Below are 26,955 nucleotides of genomic sequence, written 5' to 3'. Positions count from 1 at the left end.
GTATTAAAAAGAAAATTCTTGTTTACTTGGTGCTGAGATTTATTGAGAACATACTCCATCATCCCAAGAACTGTGCTGGTCAGAAAAGAAAATCTAAGAAATGACACCTTCCATTAACACTACTGTAATACAGCATTCAATATTCGACATCCATAAATAATACACCGAGTGTCTAATATGTGTTAGGTACTATTCTAGGCAGTGGGAATATAAAGCAGTGAACAAAATACCCTGACCTCAGAATTTATAATCCAGAGTGAAACAAAGTCAATATAAAGTGTCAGGTGTGATAATTAGTATGGAGGGGAAAAAACCCAATGAGATAAAAACAGATGGTTTTGTACGGGGTGGTTATGAAGGGCTTCTATTAAGGTGAATCTATATAGCTCAGTACACAGAGTCCTGTCAATGGATTGGTATTAAATTTTGTTTTTAACAAAAGACTACCATTAGGCTTTGTCCTGTTGAGCATTTAAAAAAATCATCTTTGGGCCGGGCGCAGTGGCTCATGCCTGTAATCCCAGCACTCTGGGAGGTTGAGGCGGGCGGATCACGAGGTCAAGGAGATGGAGACCATCCTGACTAACATGGTGAAACCCCGTCTCTACTAAAAATACAAAAATTAGCCGGGTGCGGTGGCGAACGCCTGTAATACCAGCTACTCAGGAGCCGGAGGCAGGAGAATTGCTTGAACCCAGGAGGTAAAGGTTGCAGTGAGCCGAGACTGCGCCACTGCACTCCAGCCTGGCAACAGAGCGAGACTCAGTATCAAAAAAAAAAAAAAAAAAAAAAAAAAAAAAAAACCTTTGGTGGGGTGACATGCTAATTAGTTAAATTTGGATTTGGGAGTCAGAGATTTATCCAGCCCCTTCCTCTGCAAAAAGGGGCATAAATGGGATTTCTGGAGAAGTCTAAATGTAGTTGGTCTAATGAGGTGCTGTTTTTCAATATGTACAAAATGCCCTTTGGTGATTTCCCGTGCCAGCTCTTTAGAGGAGGACATTTATCTCTTTTCCTCAACTGTGTAGCAAGAACAACACAGAATCAGGACAGCATATTTCAAGATGCAGTTCTTAGGAGGTGTCAAGGAAATGTCTCTGAAGCATTCTTGCACTAACTCAGCCCACAGTGATCATTCTCCTTCATGACAAGTTATACCAAATACTTTAGGACTTGATTATGTATTACCTTGTACTATTTTCTAAGGAGACAACAAGCTGTAGAAAGTAACATTAACTTTGAATTTAAGAAGCTCTATTTAAAAAGTTGTTTATCTTGAGATAAATCACTTAATTCTCGGTTTCCAGATTCCTTGTCTATAAAAAGACGGAATGAGGGAAGGGGGAAATATTGAACACTCAGATGCCTTACATCAGCCAGCTAACCATGTAAATGCCTGAAGCAGTAAGGTCTTATTAGGTAATAACGTGGACTGTGGTCAAGTAGAGAGTGAATGCTTTATAGGTAAAGTCATTTGAATTCTAAAAATTATGAATATTGCATAAACCAACAAAATCAATTTGAGAGATAAGAGATCTGAACCCTGGTCTAGCAGTTTTTGACTTCTAGACTAGATCCCTAAAGTCCCTTTCAATTATAAAATGTTTTGTTACAATAATATTACATGCACCAGACTTTGAAGAATTAAACATAAATGGAATTTTAAAAGCATCTTAGGTTGGGCATGGTGACTCATGTCTGTAATTCCAGCACTTTGCGGGACCGAGGTGGGCAGATCACTTTAAGTCAGGAGTTCGACACTAGCTGGCCAACATGGTGAAACCCCGTCTATACTAAAAAATACAAAAATTTGCTGGGCATGATGGTGCACGCCTGTAATCCCAGGTGCTCAGGAGGCTGAGGCAGAAGAATCATTTGAACCTGGAAGGCTGAGGCTGCAGTGAGCCAAGATTGCGCCACTACACTCCAGCCTAGGCGGACAGAGGAGACTCTGTCTCAAAAAATAAAAATAAAAAGTTGAGCAGTGATACTTAACTGAAGGAATAGCAGTTCTCTTTAGTGTATTGAGTGGCAGCTCAAACCACTGACATACTATTATTATGTCTCAAAAAAAAAAGTTATATTCCTTAATTACTATAAAAAATATAAATTGCATTGGTAATAAAATGTAATGATAATCTAAATATTCCTTCTCTAACTTCATAATGGTGGTTTGGTATTATAGATATATTAGGGTCATTATCTTTCAAAAACAATACACATTTTAAAAAGGAGTGAAAATAAACATAAGACAACATCCTTACTCCTAAGGTATGCACAACTGGGAAAATCCATTAAGATTAGTGGGCATTCAACCAGGACAAGATGCAACCACATTTTCTTTTACCTTCTCGCAAGCTAGTCCAAGATGCTTTATGCAATAAAAGCAATATAACTAAAAATTAGGGCACAGACATGACATCCTCTCTCAGGAAACACACTTCTCTTCAAATAATACCACAAATAAAGAGACTGCAAAGGGATTATACAAATTGGTTACAGAGATTAAGACTGGGAAGTAAAATATAAAAAGTAAAAACAAGTGACTACCAAGGAAAAAATCTATATACCAAATATACAAAAAATGTGGACTAGTGAGACAAGTATCACCATTAAAGCCAACAACAGATTACCTTTAAAGACTGCTTTAATCCTATCCAGGATAAAACACAGACCAGTGGAATTGTAAAAACTTTAAATTTATATTAATCCAATTAACAAAATTTGCATCCAAGGTTACCTTAAAAACTTTGAATCCAAAATCTTGAAAAGCAAACAAATTAAATCATACAAAAATGGACCCATATTTAAGTAACATAAAGCAATTCTACATTTTAAGAAGATGAAACTAAGTAACTGACATTTTAAGAGTGACATTTTAAGAGACTTCCTTAACCGAGTGAGGCTAGTTCACAATTGGTAAATAAAGAAATCGTGGGACTGGTTTGAGGCCCAAACTCAGTTTTTCCTTATACACTTAAAAGTAGATACTATATCATCGTTGGAGCTCAGGGTGGTAAAACATGAAATCTGGAAATAAGGAGACCAAAACTAGCTACGTAATTTACCAGGGGGTGGTCATTTATTTCTAGGCTGGCGTCTTTTATTTATTTATTTTTTTTGAGACGGAGTTTTACTCTTGTCGCCCAGGCTGGAATGCAGTCACTGATGTGATCTCAGCTCACTGCAACCTCAGTCTCCCTGGTTCAACTGATTCTCCTCTCTCAGCCTCCCAAGCAGCTGGGATTACAGGTGCGTGCCACCACACCTGGCTAATTTTATATTTTTAGTAGAGGTGGGGTTTCACCATGTTGGCCAGGCTGATCTTGAACTCTTGACCTCAGGTGATCCACCTGCCTCAGCCTCCCAAAGTGCTGGGATTACTGGCGTAAGCCACTGCACCTGGCCTCTAGGCTGGTGTCTTAATCTGTGAAATACGGACAATAATAATATTGACTGTACAGAGTTGAGGGACAGATTAAATAAGAATGTACACTGTTGATAAAAGCATTAAATGTTAGTTATTACCATCATCAAGCAGCTGCAGAGTAGTCCTTATGTTGGTGTACACTATTCGGTCTATAAATGTTTGCTGAATAAACATTAATAATTCATTTCCAGCAAATGACAGAAGTATAGACTTTTAAAAGATGAGTAATAAGTTATCTTTTTATAGGTAAATTGCAATTTAAGTTCATATCAATTATTGATAGATGTCATGAATCCCAACTGAAGATGAAATACACAAATCTTGGCATTAAAAAAAGTAGGGACAGGCCGGGTGTGGTGGCTCACGCCTGGAATCTCAACACTTTGGGAGGCCAAGGTGGGTGGATCACCTGAGGTCAGGAGTTCCAGACAAGCCTGGCCAACATGGTGAAACTCCATCTCTACTAAAAACACAAAAATTAGCTGGGCGTGATGGCATACACCTGTAATCCCAGCTACTCAGGAGGCTGAGGCAGGAGAATTGCTTGAACAGAGACTCTGTCTCAAAAAAGAAAAAAAAAGTAGGGACAGGCATGGTGGCTCATGCCTGTACAACTCCAGCATTTTGGGAGGCTGAGGTGGGAAGACTGCTCAAGACTAGTCTGGACAACACAGCAAAACCACACTTCTATAAAAAATTTATAAAGTAGCTGGGTGTGGTGGTACATGCCTAGAGTCCCAGCTGCTCAAAAGAATGAGGTGGGAGGATCACTTAAGCCCACGAATTGGAGGTTATAGTGAGCTATGATTGCATTACTGCACTCTAGCATGGGTGACGCAAGACCTTGTTTCTAAAACAAACAACAAAAAAATAGTTCTTACACTTGCCTTCTAGGAATTACAGTCCAGTAGAAATGCCCTGCAGCAGAAACGCTAGTGTTAAAACCAACTTCTGGGTTCCAGAGACAACTGCTCTTAACTTTATAACCTAATTTATTTAAATCTCATTAATAAATGAAAAAGTAGCTTATAAGAATCAAATCCTTGAAAAGCAATAAGCAACATTTAAAAAGCGTGATTTCTTTCCCTTAAAATATGCCAAAAAATAGCTGAGTGCAGTGGCTTATGCCTGTAACCCCAGGACTGTGGAAGGCCGAGGCAGGCAGATCACCTGAGGTCAGGAGTTTGAGACTAGCCTGGCCAACATGGTGAAGCCCCAACTCTACTAAAAATATAAAACAAACAAACAAAAAATTACCCAGGCGTGGTGGCGGGCACTTGTAGTCCCAGCTACTCAGGAGGCTGAAGCAGGAGAATCACTTGAACCTGGGAGGCAGAATTTGCAGTAAGTAGAGATTGCGCCACTGCACTCAAGCCTGAGCGACAGAGCAAGACTTGGTATTAAAAAAAAAAAAAAAAAATCTCTGCATGGGTATAACCAAAACGGAAATTTTGCAAAACACTGGTGACAAGCGGTTCTCCAATCTCAAGCTGTTTAGCTACTGCACTCACCCTCCCAACGCCAGTTTGAAATTCTGTGATCCTAAATTATAAAAAGAGGCCTAAGTAGGCCAGGCACACTGGCTCATGCTTGTAATCCCAGCACTTCGGGAGGCCGAGGTGGGTGGATTGCTTGAGGTCAGGAATTCAAGATCAGCCTGGCCAATGTGGTGAAACCCCGTCTCTACTAAAATACAAAAATTAGCCAGGTGAGGTGGTGAGCCCCTGTAATCCCAGCTATTAGGGAGGCTGAGGCAGGTGAATTGCTTGTACTCAGGAGGCGGAGGCTGCAGTGAGCCAAGATTGCACCACTGCACTCCAGCCTGGGTGACAGAGTGAGACTCTCAAAAAAAAAAAAAAAAAAAAAGCCTTAAGTACTGGTTCCTGAAGTCAGGTAACATTACTTCTCTCACTGCACTTTCTGGAAGAGAAGATACTTGATTTCTCCTTTCCACCTCCAACTCCAAAAGTAGTATTTTAATAGCTAAAGAGGATAACTGTGTTCTCTTCTCATTCCCAAATAAAATCAACTAATTCAACTGTCAGATGGACCTGTTATGAATCTGTTGAACACAATGACAGACTTTAAAAATTCTTTTTGAAGGAAAAAATAAGGGGCCCAAACACTACCTCTCCTACCCTCTTTTAAAAATAAAACTTCTAACAAGGAACTATAAAATAAATAGAAAGCTGCTAAAATGAAGACTGCTTATCATATTTACTTTGAGTTGTCTGCCTCTCTCATAATGAGGACACATGGAAAACGTTTCCAATCTTACTCATTCTGCCAAGGAAGATCTCCTGTGAACAAGAATTCTAAATCTAGAAAGTGCAAAATTTGTAGATATTCAGACTGTTTATAGCATTTTCTCTATTCTGACCATATTTATAATACCTCAAGTAGGAAAAAATTCCCTTGCCCTTTCCATGGATTAACACTGCTAGTAAATCAAGTTTTTTCCATTAATTACACCAACTTTCTCACTGAAATATTCAACAACATATAATTTGACATGCAACGTAAGGTTAACTTTTACAGTTTTCTTTCTTTTTTTTTTTTTTTGAGACAGAGTCTTGCTCAGTCGCCCAGGCTGGAGTGCGGTGGCACGATCTCGGCTCACTGCAAGCTCCGCTCCCAGGTTCACACCATTCTCCTGCCTCAGCCTCCCAAGTAGCTGGGACTACAGGTGCCCACCACTATGCCCAGCTAAGTTTTTTTGTATTTTTAGTGGAGACGGGGTTTCACCGTGTTAGCCAGGATGGTCTCGATCTCCTGATCTCGTGATCCGCCCGTCTCGGCCTCCCAAAGTGCTGGGATTATAGGCGTGAGCCACCGCGCCAGGTCTTACAGTTTTATTTCTATAGTTACCTTTTCAGTTCAGAATTTGGTCATGTATGGTAGAATATAAACAATTTATCAATAATCTGACAAATGCAGAAGAACCAGTTTAAAAGATTTCTCACCTGACACAATAGATAAGCAAAATAGTTAAGTGATTTTTTAAAAAAGGAGAGACCAATTTCAAAAACAGGTAAAAAAAAAATAATAATGTAGGCTCAAGATCACCTTATTAGTTTCTATCAGATCTTTCCAAATAGGCATATTTATGCAGAACTCCTCCCTGCTCCCAATTCTCTAGAGGTGACAAAAAAAAAAGTCATTCTTTTCCTGTCATCTGAACTAGCAGTAAAATCTATAGGGATGCATACTGACTCAGTATAGGCTTTAGATCCCATTGTCTGGGTTGGAATCAGTTCTACTAAGTATTAGTTGAGTGGCTTTGGTTATGTTATTTTAAACTCTGTCTCATTTCCTCATTTGAAAATGGAAATACGAGTATCTACTTCTTACGGTTTTTAAAGACTCAAATGAAATAACTTACCCTATGCAAAATGTGTAGCACAATGAGTAACACATAGGAAGTAGTTGGTAAATGTTAATTTGCTATTTTAAAAAATTACATCTATCCAGGTGTTTACAGTGCTTAAGACACCTAAAGGACTTCAATAGCATACTATTTTAATAGGTAACTCTATACCCTGGGAGTTGTCATGGAATCTTCTCTTCATTATCAAGTCTGATTCATTCCACCTTGGTGTTTCTGGAATCAATTCCATTCTCTCTACTACACTACCTTACAGTGGGCCTTATTATTTCTTACACAGGAAAAGGAGGATACAAGAGGCAATGAGAAAACATGAATTTGCTTTACACTTCAATTTCAATGATCAGATTAGAGATGTTTAGGTTTTTTGAGACAGAGTCTTACTCTGTTGCCCAGGCTGGAGTGCAGTGGCATGATCTCAGCTCACTGCAACCTCCACCTCCCAAGTTCAAGTGATTCTCCTGCCTCAGCCTCCTCAGTAGATGGGACTACGGGCACACACCACCATGCCTGGCTAATTTTTGTATTTTTTTAGTAGAGACGAGGTTTCACCATATTGGGCAGGCTGGTCTCGAACTCCTGACCTCGTGATCCGCCTGCCTCAGCCTCCCGAAGTGCTGGGATTACAGCTGTGAGCCATCGCACCAGGATGAGATATTAGTTTTAACTGTAACAAAGAGGTTGTGTGGCCCAGAAATCAGAGGAAAAACAAATGTGACAACTACATATTAAGGCCCAGAAGACACTCTGTTTTATAAATTAAAATGTTCAGTATTTGCATTGTGTTAGCTCACAATCAAGCAGGGTCTACAGAATAAAGTGCTTGCTTTGGATGCACAGAAGAGAACAATTATCTACCTATAAAGAACTATCAGGCAAGGCTTCCTAAGTGGATATTTAAACCAGACCAGTGGATATATAAATTATTAGGGAATAGGGGAGTTCACTTCGAAAGTGAGGGCACTCTGGGAAATGGGATGAGTATGACTGAAGTCATCAAGTCATGAGTGGTGGGGGGGTTTGGTGGAGGTGTGAGGGAATTTATTCTGTGATAATAAATCTCAACTTAGTTTTAAGGTTTTAGATGTAAAGTGTCATCCCAATGAACTTTGATGATGTTTTTCCCAGCTTATGAGAAATAGAAATATGAATAGAAAAAAATACTGCACAAAACTGAAAAACTTTATAACTTAGTGAGCTTCTCACAATAAAACACACAGTGAGTAGCTTGTATTGTACAATAAACCATAACATATAAAAATCACTTGCCAGCTGGGCATGACAGATCACATCTACAGGCCCAGTTACTTGAGTCTTGCTTGAGTGGGATGATTGCTTGAGGCCAGGAGTTCCAAACCAGCCTAGACAACATAGTGAGACATCATCTCTAAAAAAATCATTAGCCCACACAGTGCCTATCATCTCTGGACTTGCTCCCATTTCCTCTTTATCTGAAGCCTTTGGTAAAAAGGAGAGTTACGTTATCTTACATCCTATTTTTAATTTCTCTAGCAATAAATACCACTGTTGTGGTCAAACCACTGCCACCATTTACTCCATATTCTTTTAGGTTCTACTCTAAAAAAAACTATGTCTACTAAACATAAACCAAAACTACCGAAGAGTCCCTCTATGAAAAGGACATCGTTCTTTTTCAATTTTCATCAAAATTTTCCCACATTTTGGTCTTTTTTATCATCTGAATCTGATCTTTACATTTCTACATATGAATATAATCTTCCAAACATTTGCTTAAAAGGCACAAGTAATTTTTCTGTCAATCAAAAAAAAAATTTTTTTTGTTTGGCTGGGCATAGTGGCTCAGACCTGTAATCCTAACACATTGGGAGACTAAGGCAGGAGGATCACTTGAAGCCAGGAATTCGAGACCAGCCTGGCCAACATGGCAAAACTCTGTCTCTAATAAAAATACAAAAATTAGTCGGGCATGGTCTCACACACCCTGCAGTCCCAGCTCCTCAGGAGACTAAGGCCCAAGAATTGAACCTGGGAGGCGGAGGTTGCAGTGAGTCAAGACTGCAGCTGCACTCCAGCCTGGGTGACAGCCAAACTGTCTGAAAAAACAAAACAAAATCCAAAACCCAAAAAACACAAGTTTTCTTCATGTTCATTTTATGTGTTTATTTTTTAAAAAGAAAAAAAAAACCTGCAGTAAAGCACTGATATGCAAAAAAGATGGCTACATCATAAAGTGCAATCAGGGTGACCAATGGTCCAGGTTTAAGCACTGAAAGTCTCATGTCTGAGGAAACTCTCCATCCTGGGCAAACCAGAATGGTTGGCCATTTTAGGTGGAATACGTTCTGACAGGAATTTGCTTCTTATTTCATATTCTTAAAGATGGATGAAGCATACCTGCTCTCAAAAAGCTTACAATTTTGTAGGAAAAAATGGAGACATAAAAATATGAAAAATATCATGGGATGTACAAAATACTATGGGAGTTCAGAAGGAGAGATTAGGAGATTTATGAAGAAGGTGGCGGAAAAAAAAAATGTTACAATATTTCAATAGGAAAGAACATACCAGGGATAAGAAAAGTGAGAGCAAAGGCACAAAAGACAGCATCACATGGGAACATTAATTAGACTATAGTGGAAAAAGCAGTCTGACTTGCTCACAAGGCACAAAGGAATAGGAAAATAAAAATAGGAGTCTTCGGTTAAGATTAAGGAGATCTCTGAGTATCAGTGAAGAGCTCTGACTCATTTAATAAGCAACAACAGACATTTTGAAGATAAACACGAATACTAAGAAAACTAAAGATACTTTTAAATTAACGAAAGAAGTTCTAACAGTAGAAAGCTGAACAATGTATCTAGGCATGGTAAGCATTTCATTAAAATATGAGTAATATGTGATATATTTTTAAAATGTATAAGGCTGATTTGCAACAAAAACATATATTAAAATGGTGAAAAACAAAAAATGAGGTCAGAAATAGCATACCAAATGAAGACACTGCAAGAAATTGACATAAGGGATAGTTAAGAAACTGGTAATTCCAGCTTTATTCAGTATTATATGGACATTAAGTATCTGCTATGTGCAGCCAGTATAGATATCATATGCAAACATTTTTGGTTCCCTATTTTTTATAACACGATATTAATTTTGATACTACGGCATCTAATATCTAAGACATGCTGAAGTTACACTTAGTTATACCACTATCACAGAATATAGCACTTGCGGTATTTGCCTATGAACTCACATGTATTAACAAATAAAGCAGATGCATGGGGCAGGCCCCATTTTTCCCTCAAAAAAGTACTTCGAATCTGCAAAGTGCATGAAAAAAACCATATTCAGGCTGGATGCAGTGGTTGACACGTGCAATCCTTGGGCAACAAGGCGAAACCCCACTCCTACCAAAAATACACAAAATTAGGTAGGCGTGGTGGCATATGTCTATAGTTTCAGCTACCCGGGAGGATGGGAGGTCAAAGGATCACCTGAGCCTGGGAGGCTGAGGTTGCAGTGAGCTGTGATAGCGCCACTTCACTCCAGCCTGGGTAACAGAGACCCTGTCTCAAAACAAACAAACAAACAAAAAAACACCCCAAAACCAAAAAAAGCAAAAAGCCCCAAAACCATACTCAGTTAAGGGTTAAATACCTCATGACCTGGGGCCTACATGTAATGATTATTGCTATATAATCAAAACTTAACACAGTGCCCAGAATATGGAAGACATCTAATTATTTGTTGAATTAATCAAAACCAGTTTCTTGCCCTAGGAGAGGTCGGCAAACTAGAACTCCCAGGCCAAATCCCATTTGCTCCCTGTTTTTTTTTTGGTAAATAAAATTTTGTTGGAACACAGTCACACTCATAAAGTTGTAATGGAACATAGTTCATTTGTTGTGTCTTGTCCATGGTTGGCTTCAGGCTACAATAGCAGAGGTGAATGGCTGTGATAAGAGATTGTATGGTTAACAAGACTTAAAATAGTTATCTGGTCCTTTACAGAAAAAGTTTGCCAACACTTTCACTATAGGCAAGAGCCTGGAAGAGATGAGGACAGACCCTGCCCATTAACTCAGAGGTGGCAAACGGGTTTTAGCTTAGTCATCAACTCAAAATGTTAATAGCTACCTGTAGCTAACTGCAGTGTTGAGAATGATTTTTGAGATCAACTAACACTCAAAGGGAAAAAGAACCTAGTTCTCAATTACCAATGGCTAATGTGGTTTAAGTGAAGGAGAGACACGGTTGTATTAATGATTCCAAAAATATTTGAAAATTTCTGCTGTAGAGTATTTTAAATATCTAGCACTGTTGTCTGATGGTTTTACAAAAATGAATTAATTAGCTGCAAAATATATGCCAAACAATCCCCTCAAAACAAATCAAAACACCTATAAAGAATTACTGAGAATGATCATGCTGAATGCTGAAGTCTATCTACCAAAACCAGTGATTTCTGGCACAGATAGCTATCATTTTTATAACATTCATTCAACATCTCTATGTGACAGGTACATTATTCACTTAGTTAACAGATTAAGATCACTCATGAGGATAAAATAGTATATATAAAGGGAACCTACAAGAAGAAGGTTTAAGTCCCCAGTATACATAAAAACTTTAAGATTTAAAGATAAATCGAAAAGGACAGCTTGGTAAAACATATTTTACATTTAAAATGAAAATCTAATCTGTCAATTTCGTGCATTTAGATTCTCCAAGTGGTTAAAATACACATGGTCTAACATCAAAGTATTCACGCCACTGGGGTTCTGAAGTTTCTCTTCAGATTATTTTAGAAAAATCTATTGTTAACCAATAAATATATTACTAATCTGGAACAATTACATGTCTGTATGGTGCTTTTAAAGCACTTACCATGTCCTTTCATATATTAAATTTCATTCAATCTTCAGAACAACAATGAAGATAAGGTATTGTCTTTAGATAAAGGATTTGGCTGGGCACAGGGGCTCACACCTGTCATCCTAGCACTTTGGGGGCTAGAGTAGGTAGATGGCTTGAGCTCAGGAGTTTGATACCAGACTGGGAAATATTGTGAACCTTTGTCTCTACAAAAAATACAAAAAATTACCTGGGCATAATGGTGCATGCCTGTAGCCCCAGCTACTCGGGGGGCTGAGGTGAGAGGATCACCTGAGCCCACGGAGACCGAGGCTGCAGTGAGTCGTGATTGCACCACTACACTCCAGCCTGGGCAACAGAGTGAGACTTGTCTCAAAATAGATAGATAACCAAATAACTAAATAACTAAATAAATAAAAATAGATAAAGGATTTGAGATTCAGATTACTTACCTGAGGTTGCAGAACCACAAGACTGTCGATTTTAGGATTAGAATACAGACTAGCGCTGTCCAACAGAGATTCCTGTGATAATGTTCTAGCTGGACTGCCCAGTATAGTAGCCACTAGCCACAGATGACTATCAAGCACTTGAAACGTGGTTAGTGTAACTGTAAAACTAAAATTTTGATTTTATTTAATTTCAATTATAACTCTTTCTACACTTTTGGATTTCTGCTTATGAAACTACTAAACAAGGCATCCAGAGCTTCAATATTCATGAAAAGCTTGGATCTACCAAAAGTGTCATCATCAGGGCCTATTTCTGGAAAAGCAGCTTGCGCCAGTCTCGTTGTACTTTTCTCTCACAACGATACCACTCATTTTCTTCACATAAATATCCCTTTGAAAAGTTTTTGCTAAATTTTCTAAAGTCATGCATCGGACAAGGTTTCCTCTGTTGAAAGTTATACAAATCACATTTACATATAAAAATAAGTCATGAAAAAATATCAAGCAACTTACAAAATTAACTGTGGAAACTAGAGAATGAAGGTGGAAGCTACCATAGCCACAGACACCCAAAACCATATTACAAAATTGGCCAGGTGAGGAAACTGCTGTCACATCACTAATAGTAGATGCTTCAGTTTATTATCAGTTGTTTCTGTAGCAGAAAACTGATTTGTGGTGTACATCAACCAAGAGGAAAAGAGAAATCCATCAGAAATTTATCATCTCTTCCGTCTCAAGTTAAAGTACGTGTAATTTTGTGGGGCCTATGTCAAGTACTTGTGCCCTAGCTGCAAGGGAGGCTGTAAAAGCTAGCATCTGGCATCTTCATTTTCTTCTTTTTAAGAGACAGGGTCTCATTCTGTTACCCAGGCTGGAGTTCAGAGGCGCAATCATAGCTCACTATAGCCTCAACTTCTGGGCTCAAGCGATCTATCCACCTCAACATCCTAAGTAGCTGAACTATAGGTGTGTGCCACATGCCCAATTAATTTTGTAAAACATTTTTTGCAGAGACAGGGTCTTGCTATGTTGCCCAGGCTGGTCTCAAACTCCTGGCCTCAAGTGATCCTCCTGCCTTGGTCTCCCAAAGTGTTGGGATTTCAGAAATGAGTCACCACTGTCTGGCCCATTTTCATATACTATAAAGCAAGGCTAGCTACCAAAACTTAGGTCTGTTTTTTCAGTATACTGGGGAGTCACTCTAAAGATAAATTAACGTACCCTGTACATCTATCTACATGATAAAAGATGCTTTTAGTCAGGTATTATGTTTCTGTTAGATGTAGTCTGGCTGGTATGGGTCATATTCCAGCATAACGTGAAGTAAGGAGCTATGCACGGGGTATTTCGAAAAGTGCATAAAACAAAGTCACTGCTGGGAATAACGAGAGGGGAAGTTTCAAGGTCAGGTCAAATTTAAATGTGAAGGCCCAAAAGCTCGGGAGAGCTAATCAATTTTAAAGTAGTGGTTGGCTACCAAACCATTTACACTTCTAACACTATTATTAATAAAATCTCTCATTCTAGTAGGGATTGGGTGTATGCGTGTGTTTTAAAAAACACCCCGCTGCAGCCTATTAAGCCAACTGAGTTTCTTTCCTCATGGGGGCCCAGTGTGCAATGCTGCAAACAGCAACTTCCTTGGTAGTGTATGCAGCCTGTTTGTTGTATGGATTGCTTTAAGGGACCTTGGAGACCCTCCTTTCAGATGGATGTTCATATGTCTGACCTTGCACTACCCCAATGTAGGCTCCAAACAGGCATGTGAGGTACCTTTGGAAAGCCCCAGGGCACCGTGGCCAGGGTTCACATTGGCCAAGTTATCACGTACATCCGTACCAAGCTGCAGAACAAGGAGCATGTGATCGAGGCCCTGTGCAGGGCCAAGTTCAAGTTTCCTGGCTGCCAGAAGATCCACATCTCAAAGATGTGGGCTTCACCAAGTTCAATGCCAATGATTCTGAAGACATGGTGGCTGAAAAGCGGCTCATGCCAGATGGCTGTGGGGTCAAGTACACTCCCAACTGTGGCCCTCTGGACAAGTGGCAGGCCCTGCACTCATGAGGGCTTCCACTGTGCTGCCCCCTCTTAATACTTACCAATAAATTCTACTTCCTGTCCACCTAAAAAACAAACAACAACAACAACAAAAAACACCCTGGAAAATTCTGATATTACCCTCCCTCTTCCTTAAGACCCTTACCCCTAGCCCAAAAATATTAGGGGCTGTCTACTAGGGCCATTTTATTCATCTTTTTGCCTGTAAACTTCCCCAATTTAGTCCAGAAAAGGGTGTCTGCTATTCCTCAGATCTCCAGATATCAGATTATTTAGTAATTTAAATAAGCTACTCAAAACGCCTTAACTTCCACAAGTCACAGATTAAAAATGAGACACTACCTCCAAAAGCATGACTTGAGACTGGGGGGGAAAAAGGTTATCCAAGATGGTTCTCTATGTGCAAAATTTAAAGATACCGCCAAAGCTGTTGGGGTAGAGGTACAAGAAATCAGAAGTGACGAACTTTAGAGTTAGTAGATAACGGTAAGAACTCCAGAACAAAGCATACCTGTTTTCATGAATGGAAGAATGCCATAAATATTTTCTCAATGTAAATGCTTAAATGGGGTGGTCTTTCGCAAACCACCACCCTCCACAAGAATGGGTGAAGCTTTTTTAAAACATGATTTTACAGTCTGTTTCAACACAAGGTCGAATTCAGAAATAAACAATTAGTCTTTCATGAGAGGAGAAACAAATGGCTCAGAAAAACATTTTATTTCATTTTACTGTTGACCTCATAACCAGGATCAGATGACAAGCTTAATATGACCACTCCTGAATACACCTGAAACTTTTTTTTTTTTTTTGAGACGGAGTCTTGCTCTATTGCCAGGCTGGAGTGCCGTGGCGCTATCTCGGCTCACTGCAATGTCCGCCTCCTGGATTCAAGCAATTATCCTGCCTCAGCCTCCCAAGTAGCTGGGACTACAGGTGCACGCCACCACGCCCGGCTAGTTTTTGTATTTTTAGTAGAGACGGGGGGTTTCACCATGTTGGCCAGGATGGTCTCGATCTCTTGACCTCGTAATCCACCCACCTCGGCCTCCCAAAGTGTTGGGATTACAGGAGTGAGCCACCATGCCCGGCCTCATCTGAAACTTTTTAAAAGAATGCCTTGATTTTAGATTGTGGGTTCATAATCTGTGTGACATTATTACACATTCAAAATGAAACTTCAGGACCAGAATATTCCTAATGGAAAATTCCCCAGTAAACCTGCCAGAAGTTCAGAGGAGAAAAATTAACCAAATAACAAAACATAGTGGAAGCATAGGTACTTCCTATAATTTTCTCTAATAATTATGTTAGTATCTCAACCTAAGCATTTATACTACCTGCTTATGCACACACTGGTTTATGCAGCTAATTGTGTTATAAAGTTGTTTTTGACCAATTTAACAGTTCTTCCTTTTACAATCTACCCTCTTCAGTTTATTCAAAGATCCATTAAGTATTCCGTAAAATAAAGACCACTTAGAAAAATGAAAGGCACACCACACTGCACTGGAAGAAATAAATAATGCTTACATTGGGCTTTCACATACGAATAAACACTTAATTACTTACTTGCATAATTATTAGGCCAGTAAGCACTTAAAAAAAAAAGTAGCTCCAAAAAATGCCTATCTTGGCAATTCTGCAAGTGATAAGATGGTACAAAAAAATCACACACATTAATGTGTGCATCGTTGAACATTAGTATATACACCAAACAAATGGATAAAGGCAATGAGAACCAAAGTCTGGGTGGCTAATTACGCTGTTAAAATAACCAGAGCATCTGAAGAAAACATGGAAAGGGGGCAGTCACTTCCTGTAATCAATTCTGAGTTTCTAAGCAGCCTCTTCTGAGATTTACTTCAATCCTTGTCACTACCAAATGGTTCCATTGAGGAGCTTTTGTTGTTGTTGAGACGGAGTCTCGCTCTGTCGCCCAGGTTGGAGTGCAGTGGCATGATCTCAGCTTACTGCAACTTCTGCCTCCCAGGTTCCAGCGATTCTCCTGCCACAGCCTCCCGAGTAGCTGGCACTACAGGCACACACCATCATGCTCTAATTTTTTTTATTTTTAGTAAAGACCAGGCTTCACCATGTTGGCCAGGCTGGTCTCCAACTCCTGGCCTCAAGTGATCCGCCCCTTTGACCTCCCAAAGTGCTGGGATTACAGGTGTCAGCCACTGTGTTTGGTCCAAGGATTTTAAAATGAGAATTACATTAGTCCTGTTTATAATATTCCTATTCTAATCTTCTATTGTATTCTTACAATTAAATGTATCAAATAATTCTTAAAAACATCTATTAGGAGACAAACTGCCTAATATCGTATAAGACTAAAAAAATCACCAAGATGAAACTGTGGTTAAGATATGAGCTCTCAATATTTAAACATTTTAAAAAACTGTGTTTGTCAGGCACCAACCTGAACTATTTCCAAAGATTTAACTGGATTCTGCAATTATGGAATTAGGTGATTCTCCCATACCCTAAAGACTCATCACCCTCAGCAGTGCATTCCATCCTGAGTCACGGTCAAACAGAATTCCTTGGCAGAGAGGGTTTGGAAAGCTAATTGCTTCAAAGTAACATTTTCAGATCCTGGTATCTTCTCCCAACAGTAATGAATAAAGCCTTTTTTTAAACTCATTTGAAACCAATTTCTTTTCTTTTTTTTTCTTCCTGAGATGGAGTCTCACTCTGTTGCCCAGGCTGGAATGCAATGGCGTGATCTCGGCTCACTGCAACCTCCACCTCCTGGGTTCAAGCGATTCTCCCGCCTCAGCCTCCCGAGTAGCTGGGACTACCAGCATGCACCACCACGCCCAGCTAAGTTTTTGTCTTTTTAGTAGAGACGGGGTTTCACCGTGTTAGCCAGGATGGTCTCGATCTCCTGACCTCGTGATCTACCCACCTAGGCCTTAAAAAGTGCTGGGATTACAGGCATGAGCCACTGCACCCAACCTGAAACCAATTTCATATAGAACTTCTGAAATCCTAAAGTCTCTGAAAACTCAAAAGTTCTACAACTATTTTGGTGGCAAATCCTGACCTGATATATAATGGCAAAACTTCATCTGAGCACTGATGGGAGACTATTTTTACCTTTTAATTCTCTCACTTAATGTGACTATCCATGTTTCACATTAATATTGTGTTTGATTACTCTTACTAAAATCTAAAACAAATATTTCCTCAAAATTCTGAAATCCAAACCTGGCACCAAAGGTTATATAAAGGATTATGGCCCTATAATCAATTTACAAACATCTACCAGAGCAAAACACTCTTGAATTTACTTCAATTTCTGTAGTGTTGCTCACTATAATTCACAGTTAATCTAAAACTCTTTTAATATGCAGATTCTGCCTTATTTTTACTGTCTTTTCTAACTACTAGATCCTAACGGTTTCACTTCTTTCTTTAATAAGCACTCATTTATATCACTCATTTGGATATTTTGAACTGCTAACAGCTTTATATTGGTTAACTTTTCACGTCTTTGCTAAAAACCTTTTGTGCAAAATTACTCAATTTAATCTTAACTCATAGTAACTAAGAACAATTAGCTCTCAACAACATGCAATGAGATCAAATAGTCCTCAAGAGACAGATGACCTAAATAAAAAATGAGGAATTATAGTTGGACATAGATATAAAACTTTAAAAATTAGTTTAAGGCTGGGTGTGGCAGCTCATGCCTGTAAATCCCAGCATTTTGGGAGGCTGAGGCAGGAGGATCACTTGAGCCCAGTAGTTCCAGACTAGCCTGGGCAAGATTATGAGACCATGCCACTACCAAAAGAGTAAAGAAAAAAACAGTTTAAGGAGTAGCTTATGGGAACTGATATGGACAAACCATTACACACTTTACATATTTTTTTAACTAAAATAATTATCTTGAGCACTAGGCAGTTACTGGGCTAACCATTTCAGATAGTGGCAGAAAAGTAACATGATCTTCCTGTCCTCCTGAAACTGTTTAGAGGGGACGAGAGGTAAACAAATGGATAAATATAATTATTGATTATGATAAGAACTACAGACGTAATGAAGAGAAATGCTCCTTTATATAAGGTGATCAGGAAAAACTGTGACATCTGAACTGAGATCCACTGTTGAGACTGAGGCAGAATTGCAGAGAGCTAGCAAAAGATTGTCACAGAAAGAAGTACAGCTGGCTAGAGCTTAGTGAGTAAGAGGGATAAAGTTGTGAAGTAAGCAAGAACTGGATTATGCAGTACCCTGTAGGCCTTAATAAGGAACTGGTTCTTAAGAGTAAAATGGAACCAGAGGGTATTATTACACGATCTGATTTACATTTTTACATCTTTTTAAAGGTCACTTTGTATTCTGGGTAGAAAATAATGTGGGGAAGGACAAGAATGAAAATAAATTAGGAAGTTCCTGTGAGTCCAGACAAGAGATGACTGTGGCTTAAACAAGGGTGGTATCACAGAAACACAGGATTTGAAAGCCCGAAAGACCTTAACAGCTATTTAGTCAAACTTTCTCTACATAAAGATAAGGTCTTAAGAGAGGAGTTAACTTGTTCAAGGTTTCATGACCAGTGCCAAAGACTAAACTGAAGCCTGTCACCCAGGTCAATGTTATTACTACTAAACCATGCTATTTAAGACAACAGGCCGGGCGCAGTGGCTCAAGCCTGTAATCCCAGCACTTTGGGAGGCTGAGATGGGCAGATCACGAGGTCAGGAGATCGAGACCATCCTGGCTAACACGGTGAAACGCCATCTCTACTAAAAAAAAATAGAAAAAACTAGCCAGGTGAGGTGGCGGGCGCCTGTAGTCACAGCTACTCGTGAGACTGAGGCAGGAGAATGGCGTGAACCCGGGAGGCGGAGCTTGCAGTGAGCTGAGATCCAGCCACTGCACTCCAGCCCCGGCGACAGAGTGAGACTCCATCTCACACACACACAAAAAAATAAGTAAGACAACAGAGTACAATAAAAGGTCTAACTACTTAAAACAAATACCTGAGTTCTCAGATTTAATTTCACACCCAATGGAATGAGCTAAAACATATGAGGACAATGAAATAAAGGTGTGATTTGAGCACCTGAAGGTCCAGAGAAAAGTACACAAGGGACTACTGGGGAGCAGAACTAGTGAAAGGCTCTCCAGTCAAACTGCTTAGTGATGAAATTTCAAGACTATAATCTCTAACTCAACTATAATGCCAGTTTATCCTCTACATAGGACCTTCTGATGGGTAAGATGTATCAACCACTAAAGCATCACAAGCGTTTTTCAATGTTGAGTTTATCATTCCTGTTGACCAGAACTGCGAAGTGAATTGCTTTTAACAGTAGTCTTGCACTTAACAAGAACCTCTTAATAACCATCCTCACTCTCTTTTCTGGTCTACTTCCTGCCCTTTCACCTCTTCATTGCCTATTATCACCATCATTAACCATCATCACTTGCATCTAAACAGAGAAATGTTATAAATGCTTTTTCTGTCCTTCAAAGCTTGCAAACCTAGTCTTACTTCTTTTTTGTTGAAGGATAATTAAGTTGAGAGCTCCTGGAAGAAAAAAACACAAGTATAAACAAGCTAAAATAGAAGGATTTAATGCAATATTTTCAACTAGCAACCACAACTCTATAAACAACAGTCAGTGACAACCCTGTGACTAATTTGGATGTACTGGACATAAAATATGATCTCAGTATGTTCCCTAATTCATACTGCTAGAACAGCTGATCAGTTAATTATTTAATATAGAGAGCACTAAAGCTTCCTGTTAATTCCCTTGCTCTCTTTGGGATTAGCTCATGTAGGCAGGAATTCTATAATGCTTAATCCCCGAAGCTACCCTGAAGTTAGCATTTTCACATGTATTCCTTCCCTAAACCTTTTTCTTCCTCTGGTGTCAACTTTGTTCTTTGCAACACTGGTGGTGTTCAGACTGAATTAACTCTTTTCTTTCCATTTTAATCTCTCTAGGGAAATAACTGGCACTAAATTTCCAAGAAACTGTGCGCAATACAAACTGTAACTTAACCATCTTTCTTACCACTTTCCTAATCTGAACTGATTACTAAATCCAAACACAGTCTAAAAATCCTTTAAAATTTGGAACCAGACCTGTGTGGTGGCTCACTCCTGTAATCCCAGCACTTTGGAGGACTGAGGTGGGAGAAGTGATTGAGCCAAGGAGTTTGACACCAGCCTGGGCAACATGGCAAAACCCTGTCTCTACAAAAAATACAAAAGTTAGCCAGGTGTGGTGGCACGCGCCTGTAGTCCCAGCTACCTGGGAGGCTGAGGTGGATCAACTGAGCCCGGGAGGTCGAGGCTTCAGTTGAGTTGTGGTTGTGACACTGCACTCAAGCCTAGGTGACAGAGTGAGACCTTGTCTCAAAAAATAAAATAAAATAAAATTTGGACTTATCCCATGAGTTTATAAAAAGTTTAACAAAGATTGCTACAAATGTTTTTAAATTAACATAAAAAAGAAGGCCTCCCAGTGGCTTACCCAGCACTTTGGGAGGCTGAGGTGGGTGGATCACCTGAGGTCAGGAGTTCAGGAACAGCCTGGTCAGAGAGAAACCCTGTCTCTAAAACTAGAGAAATTAGCCAGGCATGGTGGTGGCGCCTGCAATCCCAGCTACTTGGGAGGCTGAGGCAAGAGAATTGCTTGAACCTGGGAGGAGGAAGCTACAGTGAGCTGAGATTGCACCACTGCATTCCACAATCCAGCCTGGGCAACAAGAGACTCAAGTGTCAAAAAAAAAAAAAGAAAAGAAAAAGAAAGAAAAAAAACTTACGAAAAAATGAAAATATAGGGGAAATGTACCAGTTTTTTTAATTTAAATTCCCTAAAGTAAAAATATTTACAGTATGAATTGCAGAATTTCCATCTGGTTTTTATTGTACAGGAAGACTATATTCTGTAATATCAGTATGCAACTCAAAATACAAAAAATTACCTGGGTGTAGTGGGAGGTGTCTAATCCCAGCTACTTGGGAGGCTGAGGCAGGAGAATCCCTTGAACCTGGGAGGTGGAGGCTGCAGTGAGCCGAGATCGCTCCCCTGCACTCCAGCCCCGGCAACAGAGTAAGACTGTCAGTTTTAAAAATTCTGACCCTCTACTGATTCAAAGGAAAAAAAAACTTTCTAAATTACTACTTAAATAATCAGTTGCTACTGTACCCTTGATTTGACCAACATTAGGAATAGTCCAGTGTTAAGAAATACAGAATGTAAGTGATACTATTTTTTGTTGCTAGTGAATTTTAAAAAGTGATGTTTAAGGCAGCACAAAAGTTCCTGAAAACTTCTCTTGTTTAAAACAGAAACTCTCTATGACCAAAGAGATTTGTTTTAGAATCCGGTGCTCAACTGGGTTCCAAGTACAACAGATTACATACAAATCAGTTTTTACTGCAAATGGATAAATTCACCTATTCTTTGTAGCTACTGCTTCCACTGCGCTCATGAGATTTACAAAAAACTTAAGACCTCAAATGGTAATTAGTACCTTTCAATACCACTGCAAAATATCTATGAACACAGAAAAACATTAGCTTCCAGAGCCATGATACAGTACTGCTGTTTATAGATGACTGAACTAAAAATTTTGTCCAATGTTACAATGAATCATTGCATCAGCCAAAATGTCTTAACTTGTTCTAAAAGAAATTTAATTTGAAAAGGTTAACAAAAACTTCAGCCTAATCTCTTAGACCATGGAGTCCTCAATGACAGGAGGGGGAATATTTTTAGTCACAATCTATGTCTAGGAGGGGGAATATTTTTAGTCACAATCTATGTCTTAGAAAGTTTAAGAAACATTAAGTTTACCTAACTTTTTTATAGAGTGAACATGTGACATCACTGTTACAAAACAGCAGTAAATAGCTAAATCATAAATGCTAAATTACTCCTAGTGCCAGTCAAATCTAGACACTGCAGATCAATACCCAATCTCCTCTTTAGCAACACAAACATACAGAGAAACACAGTTATTTTACATCTTTAAGGAAATGATGCAAATCAGTAAGATCTGCTTGATAATCGATAATAAAACAGCCTATTTAAACAATACTTATGGGGAAAAAGTAAATGGACACCTTGTAAAATTGGTCAAATTTTCTGTATCAGATCCACTTTCAGATTTATTTCACTACCTCAATAAGTATTTATCGAGTACCTACAACAAAAGGCAAAGAAACCTGAACGTGAGTTTTTTCATCCAAATCTTAGACTGCATTTAAAATAACATGTCTAATCAGTTACCATGTTATCAATCTCTGCATAGACCTTTCACCAATCTTGAATTAGATAGGAAGATACACTTGAAAGGATCCTTACAAAAATGGATCTAGTTATTTTAACGATTAATTCTTTGCTATACCCTCCTTACATGGTGGCTCTTTATTATGGGAGAGGGTCACATTACCTTTATACAGCTAAGAGAAAATATTGGAATTCTGAAAAGGATTGAGGATAAAACGAAAATTAGTTTGTCAAGTAAAAGAGATTCCAAAGCCAACATGGAAGTGTTTCTTTTTAAAGGATTACAATGTTCTCTTCAAGTATCCTCTCTTTGAATGTTCATTATCATTAATCCCTAAATTCAAACGCTAACCATTACACTGTGCCCAGGCAAAGCGATAGGAAGAATACTGTGAAGAATGAAATGGATCAAGTCCCTACCCTCATGGTACTTACATTTAACTGGTGTTGAATGTCTATTGCAAGGCACCATGCCGGTGCTTTAAGGCATACAAAAGAATACATATCTTGTGGTTGGGGTTTACAATACAATGGAATAAATAATATACAACGGTAACAAGAGGCAGGAAGTAATGTGTGTCATAGAAGGTAAGAGATAACGTCTTTTACGCGGTCAGGGGTGAGTGGGAGAACGTAAAAGAGAGCAGAGCAATCATTTTCTTTTTTCGTTTTCTTTTTTTTAATACAGGGTCTAGCTCTGTCACCCAGGCTGGAGTACAGTAGTGCAATCTCGGCTAACTGCAGCCTCCAGGTTCAAGCGATTCTCATGCCTCAGCCTCCCGAGTAGCTGGGATTGCAGGCGCGTGCCACTACGCCTGGCTAAAATTTGTATTTTTAGTAGAGACGGGGTTTCACCATGTTGCCCAGGCTGTTCTCGAACTCCTGACCTCAAGTGATCCGCCTGCCTCGGCTCGGCCTCCCAAAGTGCTGGGATTACAGGCGTAAGCCACCACGCCCAGCCAGAGCAATCATTTTCATGCCCCATATCACATTTTGAAATTGTTAGTTTAGTATTGGTTCTTCAGTTGTATTTTGATACCTGGCATATTAAAAACAACAAACTGGTTACATGTGTTCCAATGATTTACTTTAGGACTTCCTCAGATAAGGCAGCTTCACAATTTATTGTCAATGTCAAACAAGGAAATGCAAGTGAAAACACCTAATGTAGTACAGATTAAAAGCAAAGGTGGGCTCAAATAAGACTATCATTCAGGCTCTGTGTGCTTAAAGTTATTTAGTCTGAGTATCAGTTTCCTTACCTAAAACCTGAGGATGAAACTACCCAAGTGGTCTTTCCTCCTATTTGACTAAGGTACCCACTTTTAAAAAGGGCGATATGGGGAAGAATATTCTTTTGTAAGATGATAATTCACTATGAAAATGTTGTATTTCTTTCTCCAGGTTGTCTCTTACGGATAGACTACTGTCCTAAAGGTCAGTGGACCCACTAATTGGTTATCTTATCTAGGCCTCAGTTTCCTCCTCCATAAAATGACAGGGTGGGACTGGATGATCTAAATAGTCCCTTCCGGCCCTTAAAAAGTCCCATGACTCCACTATGACTCAATAAATACTATTTCAAGAGTCAGCTTTTAAGAGTAATATGGGCTTGAAGTTAAATGAATGTCTCCCTTTTCTATTTGTATAAGTTACTTCTTGTTAAGATATGGTCTTGTTGAGCAAGTCCAAATAGTATTCTAATTACAAATACAGAGAGTTGAAAAGTAAATTTACGAGTCAGAGCTTTAAATTGTTAAGTACTCAACATATATTTGATGCCGCCAGCAAAACCAAAATCCAATTAGACGAATTAATTTTAAAATACTAAAATCACAATCTTCATTTAGTGTCAACTTTCTACCCCGTAAAAATGTGATTTCCCGTTACTGCAACACAGAACTGCTTCTATTCATATCAATCAGAAGTAACACGGCCAAAACGTTTTTCTAAACTATTAAAGAGAGTGGGAAGAGGGGGTAAAGCGAAGGGGAAGGAAACCATCTGCTTTAACTTGCAAGAATGATCTTTTCTCCAAAAGACATCAGTGTTTTTCAGAAAAAAACTCCAGAGGGCCCGGTTCATTGGGCGTAGTTTTAAATAAAATTCATGGCGCTGATAGTTTTAGGATTAGACACCCCGAGATGGCGAAAAAGAGAAGAGGACAAACTTCCTGGATTTTCTCTCCCTCTGTAAGATAAAGAGATTTCCTCTTGCTGACGAAGGGAAAGGCCCCTTTAACAGTTTTTCTCTGCACGGTGGCTGCTGCCAGACTAGGTGGGGCTCCCTCCGCTGCCTTCCTCCTGCCACTTCCCGCAACAAATGGAGCAAGCCAGCCCCGTTTCAGGCAAACTTTTCCCTGTCAGGCTCAAGCCCGCGGGGCGCCGGGGAGTGGTTTCCCCCGAAGGCTCCTCGCCCTAGCTCGGGGCTAAGGGAAGCTGGGTCTTCGCAAAGGACAACTTTATGGTTTCCGTTCTAACTTCCACCCATACCACGGAGGGAACCCAGGCGACAAGCGAGGGGACTCGGGGCGGGGAGCGAGTCTTCGGGGGAGCCGGCGGGGAAAGGAAGGCGGCGGGAGAAGCTGCGGCGGCCGAGGGCTGAAGAGAGCGGGCGGGTGGGGGGGTCCTCGGGCTCTCACTTCCTCCGCCATATTTCAGACATTTGACCCCTTCCGCAAAGCGCGCTGTTCCCCCGCGGCGGCGGCGGCTCCTCCTCGCCGGCCCGCAAGGCAGCGCGCTAGCTGGCCGGGCGCCTGGCCCTCGCGCCACCTGCCGCGCGCCGAGGGGCTGCCGCCGCCGGGGCCCCTGACCGCCGCGCCCGGCCCGCGCCTCGCCGCACCCCACCCGCTCCCCTCAGCCGGCCCCCGCCCCGCGCGGCCGCCGCCGCCGCTTCCCTCAGCGGCCACGCACTCTGCGAACCTCTCACGCTGTCACCGGGTCCCCGCAGCCAGCGTCGCCCCGCGCTCCCTCCGGGTCGCTACTCTCGGCGCCACGGCGGTCCTGCCGCTGCTGCCGCCGCTCCGGCTGGTTTACACGCCTGACTCTGGGCGAGGTTTGGCGATGTCGCCTTGACGTCAGGCGTTCAGCCTCGCTCCAGCTTCCGCCCGCGGGCGGGGCGCGCGGGTGCGCGGCCCGGGAAGGGGCGGGCCCTAGGGGGCGGGGCGAGGGGGAATCGAGGGGGCCGGGCTGCCGCGCGCCGGGTCCTCTGCGCCGGTCTCTCGCCGGCCTGCGGCGCAGCCGGATCGCAGGCCCTGCCTACGGGCCCCTTGGCTGCCTCTGGGCGACCTGAATGCCAAGGTTCTCTCTAGCTGCGCCGCGCCTTCGGGCTCGCATCCCCAGGCTGTCTGTCTGGTGGGCGGAATCCGCGCGTCGGTGTTCCTGACCCTCGTAGGTTCCAGTGGAACCCTCCGAAACCCAAAAAGCGCCGCCTCTTAATGCAAACTGTAGTCACCGACTCGTCCAGTCTGTTGGTATTCGTTCGCGTCGTCCTTTGTGCTGGGCAGTAACGGAGAAGTAACGGAGAGCGCGCAGTTCCTACACCTAGAACTCCCCGAGGGAGCCCGAGCCAGCAAATCTTTCCATTCTTGAGATGCCTTTTCTCCGGGATTGACAAGTGTTTCATCCATTGGTGTCTTAACCTGGGCGAACTCTTTCCAAATTACCCTACCAAACGCAGTTATCAAAACTATGATTTCCAAATAAGTTTGTACCCTGCACCTAAACCAACGCCATTTATATAACTAAAATAAATTGCGTATTTAAATGCGTGGCCTGGACGCTTTATTCACTTCACAGGATTACCCATAGGCAGGTAGGTTTATTGTGTGACTTCAGGGCACCAGAAAACACTTTCTGTACCAAAATGCCTCGTTCCAAAAAGGGCGGGAACTTAACACGGGAACTTACCATTCTTACTCTTAGTACAAGAAACTTATCAGAACTTTTTCTTGAAGCAGTTTTGATGGGCTAAGAAATTAAGAGCAAAGTGCAGGAAAAAGTGGGGCTTGAGGATCGTTTAAGACTATTTTTCTTGGTTCATAATTTAATTAGGCCCTGTACAAATTATTCTTGAAATAAATCTAAATAAACGTTGATAAATTTGGAAGATAAATGGAATGTGACCAATTTCACTCCTTTTAAGAATATGTAGTGATTCAAAACTAAGCTAACCTGAGTTAAACGAATAGATGAGAATGAATTATAACAGTTCTCTGTGTTTTATAATGTTTTACAATTTAGGTTAATTGAATATATTACCTACTTCGATAATTTGTATTTCCTCAGAAAAATATTTTTTAAAAACTTATTTACTGTCTACATTTATTGTGTATACAACATGATCGTTTCAAGTAATGTATACATTATGGAATGGTTAATCTAGCTAATTAACATATTACCTCACAGAGTTATTTTTTATTTATTTATTTTTTTGAGAGTCTTGCTCTGTCACACAGGCTGGAGTGTAGTGGCATTATCTTGCCTCACTGCAACTTCCGCCTCC

At 40.5% G+C, this 26,955-nt stretch overlaps 1 protein-coding gene and 1 non-coding gene across 2 annotated transcripts in view; one reads left to right on the top strand and one right to left on the bottom strand.

Moving 5' to 3' along the window:
• The window catches only part of RAP1B (RAP1B, member of RAS oncogene family), a 46,114-nt gene extending 20,540 nt beyond the window's left edge, over window positions 1-25,574 (bottom strand). The window contains exon 1 of the mRNA XM_023195344.1: window positions 25,374-25,574. The gene's annotated coding sequence lies outside the window, so the exon portion shown is untranslated. The remainder of the gene's footprint in view (window positions 1-25,373) is intronic.
• LOC111528628 lies at window positions 13,695-13,828 on the top strand. The gene has a single exon (XR_002727097.1). It is a non-coding gene; the product is annotated as a small nucleolar RNA SNORA70 (small nucleolar RNA).
• Window positions 25,575-26,955: the final 1,381 nt, after the last annotated feature.

Source organism: Piliocolobus tephrosceles, chromosome 10 (genome assembly GCF_002776525.5).
Source record: "Piliocolobus tephrosceles isolate RC106 chromosome 10, ASM277652v3, whole genome shotgun sequence".
NCBI lineage: Eukaryota > Metazoa > Chordata > Mammalia > Primates > Cercopithecidae > Piliocolobus > Piliocolobus tephrosceles.
The sequence above is the reverse complement of the archived record's forward strand: the minus strand, read 5'-3'. Positions and strand labels throughout refer to the sequence as shown.